The sequence below is a fragment of the Pristiophorus japonicus genome, chromosome Y (genome assembly GCF_044704955.1).
Source record: "Pristiophorus japonicus isolate sPriJap1 chromosome Y, sPriJap1.hap1, whole genome shotgun sequence".
NCBI classification, from domain to species: domain Eukaryota; kingdom Metazoa; phylum Chordata; class Chondrichthyes; family Pristiophoridae; genus Pristiophorus; species Pristiophorus japonicus.
In genome coordinates, this window is record NC_092011.1 from 7,386,497 (window position 1) to 7,399,192 (window position 12,696).

Here is a 12,696-nt window from a genome sequence, read left to right on the forward strand (position 1 = left end):
CCAATCACAGACCCCAGACCCCAATCAATGGGCCCAGACCCCAATCAAAGATCCCAGACTTCAATCAAAGACCGCAGACCCCAATCACAAACCCCAGACCACAATCACAGACCCCAGACCGCAATCACAGATCCCAGACCCCAATCACAGACCCCAGACCCCAATCACTGGGCACTGACCCCAATCACAGACCCCAGACCCCAATCATAGACCCCAGACACCAATCACAGACCCCAGACCCCAATCACAGACCCCAGACCCCAATCACAAACCCCAGACCTCAATCACAGATCCCAGACCCCAATCACAGACCCCTTGACCCCAATCACTGGGCACTGACCCCAATCACAGACCCCAGACCCCAGTCACAGACCCCAGACCCCAATCACCAACCCCAGAACCCAAAAACAGACCCCAGACCCCAATCACAGGGCTCAGAACCCAATCACTGACTCCAACCTCAATCATATACCCCAGACCCCAATCACAGACTCTTGACCCCAATCACAGGCCCCAGACCCCAATCACATACCCAGACCCCAATCACAGACCCCAGACCCCAATCACTGGGCCCAGACCCCATTCACAGACCCCAGACCCCAATCACAAACCGCAGACCCCAATCACAGACCCCAGACTACAATCACAGGGCTCAGAACCCAATCACAGACCCCAACATCAATCACAGACCCCAGACCCCGATCACAGGCCCCAGACCCCAATCACTGACCCCTGACACCAATCACAGACCCCAGACCCCAATCAATGGGCCCAGACCCCAATCACAGACCCCAGACTTCAATCAAAGACCGCAGAACCCAATCAAAGACCGCAGACCCCAGTCACAGACCCCAGACCCCAATCACAGACCCCAGACCCCAATCACAAACCCCAGAACCCAAAAACAGACCCCAACTTCAATCACATACCCCAGACCCCAATCACAGACCCTTGACCCCAATCACAGGCCCCAGACCCCAACCACAGACCCTTGACCCCAATCACAGGCCTCAGATCCCAATCACAGACCCCAGACCCCAATCACAGACCACAGACCCCAATCACTGGGCACAGACCCCATTCACAGACCCCAGACACCAATCACAGACCGCAGACCCCAATCACAGACCCCAGACCACAATCACAGGGCTCAGAACCCAATCACAGACCCCAACCTCAATCACAGACCCCAGACCCCAATCACAGACCTCAGACCCCAATCACTGGGCACTGATCCCAATCACAGACCCCAGACCCCAATCACAGACCCCAGACCCCAATCACAGACCCCAGACTTCAATCAAAGACCGCAGACCACAATCACAGACCCCAGACACCAATCACAGAACCCAGACCCCAATCAATGGGCCCAGACCCCAATCACAGACCCCAGACTTCAATCAAAGACCGCAGACCCCAATCAGAGACCCCAGACCCCAATCACTGGGCACTGACACCAATCACAAACCCCAGACGCCAATCATAGACCCCAGACCCCAATCACAGATCCCAGACCCCAATCACAGACCCCAGACCCCAATCACTGGGCACTGACCCCAATCACAGACCCCAGACCCAAATCATAGACCCCAGACCACAATCACAGACCCCAGACCCCAATCACAGACCCCAGACTCAATCACAGACCCCAGACCTCAATCACTGGGCCCTGACCCCAATCACTTGGCCCTGACCCCAATCACAGGGCCCCGACCGCAATCACAGACCCCAGACCTCAATCACAGACCCCAGACCCCAATCACAGGGCCCAGACGCCCATCACTGGGCCCTTATCACAATCACTGGGCCCTGACCCCAATCACAGACCCCAGACCCCAAACACAGGGCCCAGACCCCAATCACAGGGCCCTAACCCCAATCACAGACCCCTGACCCCAATCACAGGCCCGTTACCCCAATCACTGGGCCCTGACACCAATCACTGGGCCCAGACCCCAATCACCGGGCCCTGACACCAATCACAGACCCCAGACCCCAATCACAGTCTCCTGACCCCAATCATTGGGCCCTAACCCGAATCACTGGGCCCAAACACCAATCACTGGGCCCAGACCCCAATCACAGACCCCAGACACCAATCAGAGACCCCACATCTCAAACACTGGGCCCTGACCACAAACATGGGGCCCAGACCCCAATCACTGGGCGCTGACCCCAATCATTGGACGCTGACCCCAATCACAGACCCCAGACCCCAATCACTGGGCCCTGACCCCAATCACTGGGCCCAGACCCCAATCAGAGACCCCAGACCCAAATCACAGATGCCAGACTCCAATCACATTGCCCAGACACCAAACACAGACCCCAGACCCCAATCACTGGGCCCAGACCCCAATCACAGACCCCTGACCCCAATCACTGGGCCCTGTCCCCAATCACTGTGCCCAGACCCCAATCACTGGGCCCTGACCCCAATCACAGACCCCAGACCCCAATCACATACCTCAGACCCCAATCACAGACCCCAGACTCTAATCACAGATACCAGCCCACCAACATCAGACCCCAGACCACAATCACAGACCCCAGACCCCAATCACAGACCCCTGACCCCAATCACAGACCCCAGACCCCAATCACAGACTCCAGACCCCAATCACAGACCCCAGACCCCAATCACAGGGCCCTGACCCCAATCACAGACCCCTGACACCAATCACAGGCCCCTGACCCCAATCACTGGGCCCTGACCCCAATCACTGGACCCAGACCACAATCACAGGCCCCTGACCCCAATCACCGGGCCCTGACACCAATCACTGGGCCCTGACCCCAATCACTGGTCCCTGACCCCAATCACAGACCCCAGACCCCAATCATAGACCCCTCACACCAATCACTGGGCCCTGACCCCAAACACGGGGCACAGATCCCAATCACTGGCCCCTGACCCCAATCACTGGGCCCTGACCCCAATCACTGGGCCCCGACCCCAATCACTGGACTCTGACCCCAATCACAGACCCCAGACCCCAATCACAGACGCCAGACCCCAATCACAGACCCCAGACACCAATCACTGGGCCCTGACCCCAGTCACTGGGCCCTGACGCCAATCACAGACCCCAGAATTTAATCACAGACCCCAGACCCCAATCACAAACCCTAGAACCCAAAAACAGAGCCCTACCTCAATCACATACCCCAGACCCCAATCACAGACCCTTGACCCCAATCACAGACCCCAGACCCCAATCACAGAACCCAGACCCCAATCACTGGGCCCAGACCCCATTCACAGACCCCAGACCCCAATCACAGACCGCAGACCCCAATCACAGAACCCAGACCGCAATCAATGGGCCCAGACCCCAATCACAGACCCCAGACTTCAATCAAAGTCCGCAGACCCCAATCACAGACCCCAGACCCCAATCACTGGGCACTGACACCAATCACAAACCCCAGACCCCAATCATAGACCCCAGACCCCAATCACAGATCCCAGACCCCAATCACAGACCCCAGACCCCAATCACTGGGCACTGACCCCAATCACAGACCCCAGACCCCAATCATAGACCCCAGACCACAATCACAGACCCCAGACCCCAATCACAGACCCCAGACTCAATCACAGACCCCAGACCTCAATCACTGGGCCCTGACCCCAATCACTGGGCCCTGACCCCAATCACAGGGCCCCGACCGCAATCACAGACCCCAGACCTCAATCACAGACCCCAGACCCCAATCACAGGGTCCAGACCCCCATCACTGGGCCCTTTTCACAATCACTGGGCCCTGACCCCAATCACAGACCCCAGACACCAAACACTGGGCCCAGACCGCAATCACAGTGCTCTGACCCCAATCACAGAGCCCTGACCCCAATCACAGGGCCCAGACCCCAATCACAGGGCCCTAACCCCAATCACAGACCCCTGACCCCAATCACAGGCCCGTGACCCCAATCACTGGGCCCTGACACCAATCACTGGGACCAGACCCCAATCAGAGACCCCAGACCCAAATCACAGATGCCAGACTCCAATCACATTGCCCAGACACCAAACACAGACCCCAGACCCCAATCACTGGGCCCAGACCCCAATCACAGACCCCTGACCCCAATCACTGGGCCCTGTCCCCAATCACTGTGCCCAGACCCCAATCACTGGGCCCTGACCCCAATCACAGACCCCAGACCCCAATCACATACCTCAGACCCCAATCACAGACCCCAGACTCTAATCACAGATACCAGCCCACCAACATCAGACCCCAGACCACAATCACAGACCCCAGACCCCAATCACAGACCCCTGACCCCAATCACAGACGCCAGACCCCAATCACAGACTCCAGACCCCAATCACAGACCCCAGACCCCAATCACAGGGCCCTGACCCCAATCACAGACCCCTGACACCAATCACAGGCCCCTGACCCCAATCACTGGGCCCTGACCCCAATCACTGGACCCAGACCACAATCACAGGCCCCTGACCCCAATCACCGGGCCCTGACACCAATCACTGGGCCCTGACCCCAATCACTGGTCCCTGACCCCAATCACAGACCCCAGACCCCAATCATAGACCCCTCACACCAATCACTGGGCCCTGACCCCAAACACGGGGCACAGATCCCAATCACTGGCCCCTGACCCCAATCACTGGGCCCTGACCCCAATCACTGGGCCCCGACCCAAATCACTGGACTCTGACCCCAATCACAGACCCCAGACCCCAATCACAGACGCCAGACCCCAATCACAGACCCCAGACACCAATCACTGGGCCCTGACCCCAGTCACTGGGCCCTGACGCCAATCACAGACCCCAGAATTTAATCACAGACCCCAGACCCCAATCACAAACCCTAGAACCCAAAAACAGAGCCCTACCTCAATCACATACCCCAGACCCCAATCACAGACCCTTGACCCCAATCACAGACCCCAGACCCCAATCACAGAACCCAGACCCCAATCACTGGGCCCAGACCCCATTCACAGACCCCAGACCCCAATCACAGACCGCAGACCCCAATCACAGAACCCAGACCGCAATCAATGGGCCCAGACCCCAATCACAGACCCCAGACTTCAATCAAAGTCCGCAGACCCCAATCACAGACCCCAGACCCCAATCACTGGGCACTGACACCAATCACAAACCCCAGACCCCAATCATAGACCCCAGACCCCAATCACAGATCCCAGACCCCAATCACAGACCCCAGACCCCAATCACTGGGCACTGACCCCAATCACAGACCCCAGACCCCAATCATAGACCCCAGACCACAATCACAGACCCCAGACCCCAATCACAGACCCCAGACTCAATCACAGACCCCAGACCTCAATCACTGGGCCCTGACCCCAATCACTGGGCCCTGACCCCAATCACAGGGCCCCGACCGCAATCACAGACCCCAGACCTCAATCACAGACCCCAGACCCCAATCACAGGGTCCAGACTCCCATCACTGGGCCCTTTTCACAATCACTGGGCCCTGACCCCAATCACAGACCCCAGACACCAAACACTGGGCCCAGACCGCAATCACAGTGCTCTGACCCCAATCACAGAGCCCTGACCCCAATCACAGGGCCCAGACCCCAATCACAGGGCCCTAACCCCAATCACAGACCCCTGACCCCAATCACAGGCCCGTGACCCCAATCACTGGGCCCTGACACCAATCACTGGGACCAGACCCCAATCACAGACCCCAGACACCAATCACAGAACCCAGACCGCAGTCACAGATCCCAGACCCCAATCACAGACCCCAGACCCCAATCACTGGGCACTGACCACAATCACTGGGCCCAGACCCTAATCAGAGACCCCAGACCCCAATCACAGACGCCAGACCCCAATCATATTGCCCAGACACCAAACACAGACCCCAGACCCCAATCACTGGGCCCAGACCCCAATCATAGACCCCTGACACCAATCACTGGGCCCTGACCCCAATCACTGTGCCCAGACCCCAATCACTGGGCCCTGACCCCAATCACAGACCCCAGACCCCAATCACATACTTCAGACCCCAATCACAGACCCCAGACTCTAATCACAGATACCAGACCCCAAACTCAGACCCCAGACCACAATCACAGACCCCAGACCCCAATCCCAGACCATAGACCCCATCACTGGTCCCAGACGCCAATCACATGGCCCTGACCCCAATCACAGAACCTTGACCCCAATCACAGACCCTGACCCCAATCACAGCGCCCAGACCCCAATCACAGGGCCCTGACCCCAATCACAGACTCCTGACACCAATCACAGGCCCCTGACCCCAATCACTGGGCCCTGACTCCAATCACTGGACCCAGACCCCAATCACCGGGCCCTGACCCCAATCACTGGGCCCTGATCCCAATCACTGGTCCCTGACCCCAATCATAGACCCCAGACCCCAATCATAGATCCCTCACCCCAATCACTGGGCCCTGACCCCAAACACGGGGCACAGATCCCAATCACTGGCCCCTGACCCCAATCACTGGGCCCTGACCCCAATCACTGGGCCCTGACCCAAATCACTGGACTCTGACCCCAATCACAGACCCCAGACCCCAATCACAGATCCCTGAACCCAATCACTGGGCCCTGACCCCAATCACTGGGCCCAGACCCCAATCACTGGGACCAGACCCCAATCACCGGGCCCTGACACCAATCACTGGGACCTGACCCCAATCACAGGAGCCAGACACCAATCACAGGGCCCTGACCCCAATCACTGGGCCCTGACACCAATCACTGGGCCCTGACCCCAATCACAGGGCCCTGACCCCAATCACAGACCCCTGACCACAATCACAGACCCATGACCCCAATCACTGAGCCCTGACCCCAATCACGTGTCCCAGACCCCAATCACAGACCCCAGACCCCAATCACAGACCCGAGACACCAATCACTGAGCCCTGACCCCAGTCACTGGGCCCTGACGCCAATCACAGACCCAAGACCCCAATCACAGACCCCAGACCCCAATCACAAACCCCAGAATCCAAAAACAGACCCCAACCTCAATCACATACCCCAGACCCCAATCACAGACCCTTGACCCCAATCACAGGCCCCAGACCCCAATCACACACCCTTGACCCCAATCACAGGCCCCAGATCCCAATCACAGACCCCAGACCCCAATCACAGACCAGAGACACCAATCACTGGGCCCAGAGCCCATTCACAGACCCCAGACCCCAATCACAGACCGCAGACACCAATCACAGACCCCAGACCACAATCACAGGGCTCAGAACCCAATCACAGACCCCAACATCAATCACAGACCCCTGACCCCAATCACAGACCTCAGACACCAATCACAGACCCCTGACACCAATCACAGACCCCAGACCCCAATCAATGGGCCCAGACCCCAATCACAGACCCCAGACTTCAATCAAAGACCGCAGACCCCAATCACAGACCCCAGACAGCAGTCACAGAATCCAGACCCCAATCACAGACCCCAGACCCAAATCACTAGGCACTGACCGCAATCACAGACCCCAGACCCCAATCATAGACCCCAGACACCAATCACAGACCCCAGACCCCAATCACAGACCCCAGACCCCAATCAGAGATCCCAGACCCCAATCACAGACCCCAGACCCTAATCAGTGGGCACTGACCCGAATCACAGACCCAAGACCCCAATCATAGACCCCAGATCCCAATCACAGACCCCAGACAACAATCAAAGACCCCAGACCCCAATCACAGACCCCAGACCTCAATCACTGGGCCCTGACCCCAATCACTGGGCCCTGACCCCAATCACAGGGCCCTGACCCCAATCACAGACCCCAGACCTCAATCACAGAACCCAGACCCCAATCACAGGGCCCAGATTCCAATCACTGGGCCCTTATCACAATCACTGGGCCCTGACCCCAATCACAGACCCCAGACCCCAATCACTGGGCCCAGACCACAATCACAGGGCCCTGACCCCAATCACAGACCCCAGACCCCAATCACAAACCCCAGAACCCAAAAACAGACCCCAGACCCCAATCACAGGGCTCAGAACCCAATCACTGACTCCAACCTCAATCACATACCCCAGACTCCAATCACAGACTCTTGACCCCAATCACAGGCCCCAGACCCCAATCACAGACCCCAGACCCCAATCACAGACCCCAGACCCCAATCACTGGGCCCAGACCCCATTCACAGAACCCAGACCCCAATCACAAACCGCAGACCCCAATCACAGACCCCAGACCAAAATCACAGGGCTCAGAACCCAATCACAGACCCCAACATCAATCACAGACCCCAGACCCCGATCACAGGCTCCAGACCCCAATCACAGACCCCTGACACCAATCACAGACCCCAGACCCCAATCAATGGGCCCAGACCCCAAACACAGACCCCAGACTTCAATCAAAGACCGCAGAACCCAATCAAAGACCACAGACCCCAATCACAGACCCCAGACCCCAATCAAAGACCCCAGACCCCAATCACAAACCCCAGAACCCAAAAACAGACCCCAACCTCAATCACAGGCCCCAGACCCCAATCACAGACCCTTGACCCCAATCACAGGCCCCAGATTCCAATCACAGACCCCAGACCCCAATCACAGACCACAGACCCCAATCACTGGGCCCAGACCCCAATCAAAGACCCCAGACCCCAATCACAGACCGCAGACCCCAATCACAGACCCCAGACCACAATCACAGGGCTCAGAACCCAATCACAGACCCCAACCTCAATCACAGACCCCAGACCCCAATCACAGACCTCCGACCCCAATCACAGACCCCTGACACCAATCACAGACCCCAGACCCCAATCAATGGGCCCAGACCCCAATCACAGACCCCAGACTTCATTCAAAGACCACAGACCCCAATCACAGACCCCAGACACCAATCACAGAACCCAGACCGCAGTCACAGATCCCAGACCCCAATCACAGACCCCAGACCCCAATCACTGGGCACTGACCACAATCACAGACCCCAGACCCCAATCATAGACCCCACACCCCAATCACAGACCCCAGACCCCAATCACAGACCCCAGACCCCAATCACAATCCCCAGACCTCAATCACAGATCCCAGACCCCAATTACAGACCCCAGACCCCAAACACTGGGCACTGACCCCAATCACAGACCACAGACCCCAATCACAGACGCCAGACCCCAATCACAAACCCCAGAAACCAAAAACAGACCCCAGACCCCAATCACAGGGCTCAGAACCCAATCACTGACTCCAACCTCAATCACATACCCCAGACCCCAATCACAGACTCTTGACCCCAATCACAGGCCCCAGACCCCAATCACTGGGCCCAGACCCCAATCATAGACCCCTGACACCAATCACTGGGCCCTGACCCCAATCACTGTGCCCAGACCCCAATCACTGGGCCCTGACCCCAATCACAGACCCCAGACCCCAATCACATACCTCAGACCCCAATCACAGACCCCAGACTCTAATCACAGATACCAGACCCCAAACTCAGACCCCAGACCACAATCACAGACCCCAGACCCCAATCCCAGACCATAGACCCCATCACTGGTCCCAGACGCCAATCACATGGCCCTGACCCCAATCACAGAACCTTGACCCCAATCACAGACCCTGACCCCAATCACAGCGCCCAGACCCCAATCACAGGGCCCTGACCCCAATCACAGACTCCTGACACCAATCACAGGCCCCTGACCCCAATCACTGGGCCCTGACTCCAATCACTGGACCCAGACCCCAATCACCGGGCCCTGACCCCAATCACTGGGCCCTGATCCCAATCACTGGTCCCTGACCCCAATCATAGACCCCAGACCCCAATCATAGATCCCTCACCCCAATCACTGGGCCCTGACCCCAAACACGGGGCACAGATCCCAATCACTGGCCCCTGACCCCAATCACTGGGCCCTGACCCCAATCACTGGGCCCTGACCCAAATCACTGGACTCTGACCCCAATCACAGACCCCAGACCCCAATCACAGATCCCTGAACCCAATCACTGGGCCCTGACCCCAATCACTGGGCCCAGACCCCAATCACTGGGACCAGACCCCAATCACCGGGCCCTGACACCAATCACTGGGACCTGACCCCAATCACAGGAGCCAGACACCAATCACAGGGCCCTGACCCCAATCACTGGGCCCTGACACCAATCACTGGGCCCTGACCCCAATCACAGGGCCCTGACCCCAATCACAGACCCCTGACCACAATCACAGACCCATGACCCCAATCACTGAGCCCTGACCCCAATCACGTGTCCCAGACCCCAATCACAGACCCCAGACCCCAATCACAGACCCGAGACACCAATCACTGAGCCCTGACCCCAGTCACTGGGCCCTGACGCCAATCACAGACCCAAGACCCCAATCACAGACCCCAGACCCCAATCACAAACCCCAGAATCCAAAAACAGACCCCAACCTCAATCACATACCCCAGACCCCAATCACAGACCCTTGACCCCAATCACAGGCCCCAGACCCCAATCACACACCCTTGACCCCAATCACAGGCCCCAGATCCCAATCACAGACCCCAGACCCCAATCACAGACCAGAGACACCAATCACTGGGCCCAGAGCCCATTCACAGACCCCAGACCCCAATCACAGACCGCAGACACCAATCACAGACCCCAGACCACAATCACAGGGCTCAGAACCCAATCACAGACCCCAACATCAATCACAGACCCCTGACCCCAATCACAGACCTCAGACACCAATCACAGACCCCTGACACCAATCACAGACCCCAGACCCCAATCAATGGGCCCAGACCCCAATCACAGACCCCAGACTTCAATCAAAGACCGCAGACCCCAATCACAGACCCCAGACAGCAGTCACAGAATCCAGACCCCAATCACAGACCCCAGACCCAAATCACTAGGCACTGACCGCAATCACAGACCCCAGACCCCAATCATAGACCCCAGACACCAATCACAGACCCCAGACCCCAATCACAGACCCCAGACCCCAATCAGAGATCCCAGACCCCAATCACAGACCCCAGACCCTAATCAGTGGGCACTGACCCGAATCACAGACCCAAGACCCCAATCATAGACCCCAGATCCCAATCACAGACCCCAGACAACAATCAAAGACCCCAGACCCCAATCACAGACCCCAGACCTCAATCACTGGGCCCTGACCCCAATCACTGGGCCCTGACCCCAATCACAGGGCCCTGACCCCAATCACAGACCCCAGACCTCAATCACAGAACCCAGACCCCAATCACAGGGCCCAGATTCCAATCACTGGGCCCTTATCACAATCACTGGGCCCTGACCCCAATCACAGACCCCAGACCCCAATCACTGGGCCCAGACCACAATCACAGGGCCCTGACCCCAATCACAGACCCCAGACCCCAATCACAAACCCCAGAACCCAAAAACAGACCCCAGACCCCAATCACAGGGCTCAGAACCCAATCACTGACTCCAACCTCAATCACATACCCCAGACTCCAATCACAGACTCTTGACCCCAATCACAGGCCCCAGACCCCAATCACAGACCCCAGACCCCAATCACAGACCCCAGACCCCAATCACTGGGCCCAGACCCCATTCACAGAACCCAGACCCCAATCACAAACCGCAGACCCCAATCACAGACCCCAGACCAAAATCACAGGGCTCAGAACCCAATCACAGACCCCAACATCAATCACAGACCCCAGACCCCGATCACAGGCTCCAGACCCCAATCACAGACCCCTGACACCAATCACAGACCCCAGACCCCAATCAATGGGCCCAGACCCCAAACACAGACCCCAGACTTCAATCAAAGACCGCAGAACCCAATCAAAGACCACAGACCCCAATCACAGACCCCAGACCCCAATCAAAGACCCCAGACCCCAATCACAAACCCCAGAACCCAAAAACAGACCCCAACCTCAATCACAGGCCCCAGACCCCAATCACAGACCCTTGACCCCAATCACAGGCCCCAGATTCCAATCACAGACCCCAGACCCCAATCACAGACCACAGACCCCAATCACTGGGCCCAGACCCCAATCAAAGACCCCAGACCCCAATCACAGACCGCAGACCCCAATCACAGACCCCAGACCACAATCACAGGGCTCAGAACCCAATCACAGACCCCAACCTCAATCACAGACCCCAGACCCCAATCACAGACCTCCGACCCCAATCACAGACCCCTGACACCAATCACAGACCCCAGACCCCAATCAATGGGCCCAGACCCCAATCACAGACCCCAGACTTCATTCAAAGACCGCAGACCCCAATCACAGACCCCAGACACCAATCACAGAACCCAGACCGCAGTCACAGATCCCAGACCCCAATCACAGACCCCAGACCCCAATCACTGGGCACTGACCACAATCACAGACCCCAGACCCCAATCATAGACCCCACACCCCAATCACAGACCCCAGACCCCAATCACAGACCCCAGACCCCAATCACAATCCCCAGACCTCAATCACAGATCCCAGACCCCAATTACAGACCCCAGACCCCAATCACTGGGCACTGACCCCAATCACAGACCACAGACCCCAATCACAGACGCCAGACCCCAATCACAAACCCCAGAAACCAAAAACAGACCCCAGACCCCAATCACAGGGCTCAGAACCCAATCACTGACTCCAACCT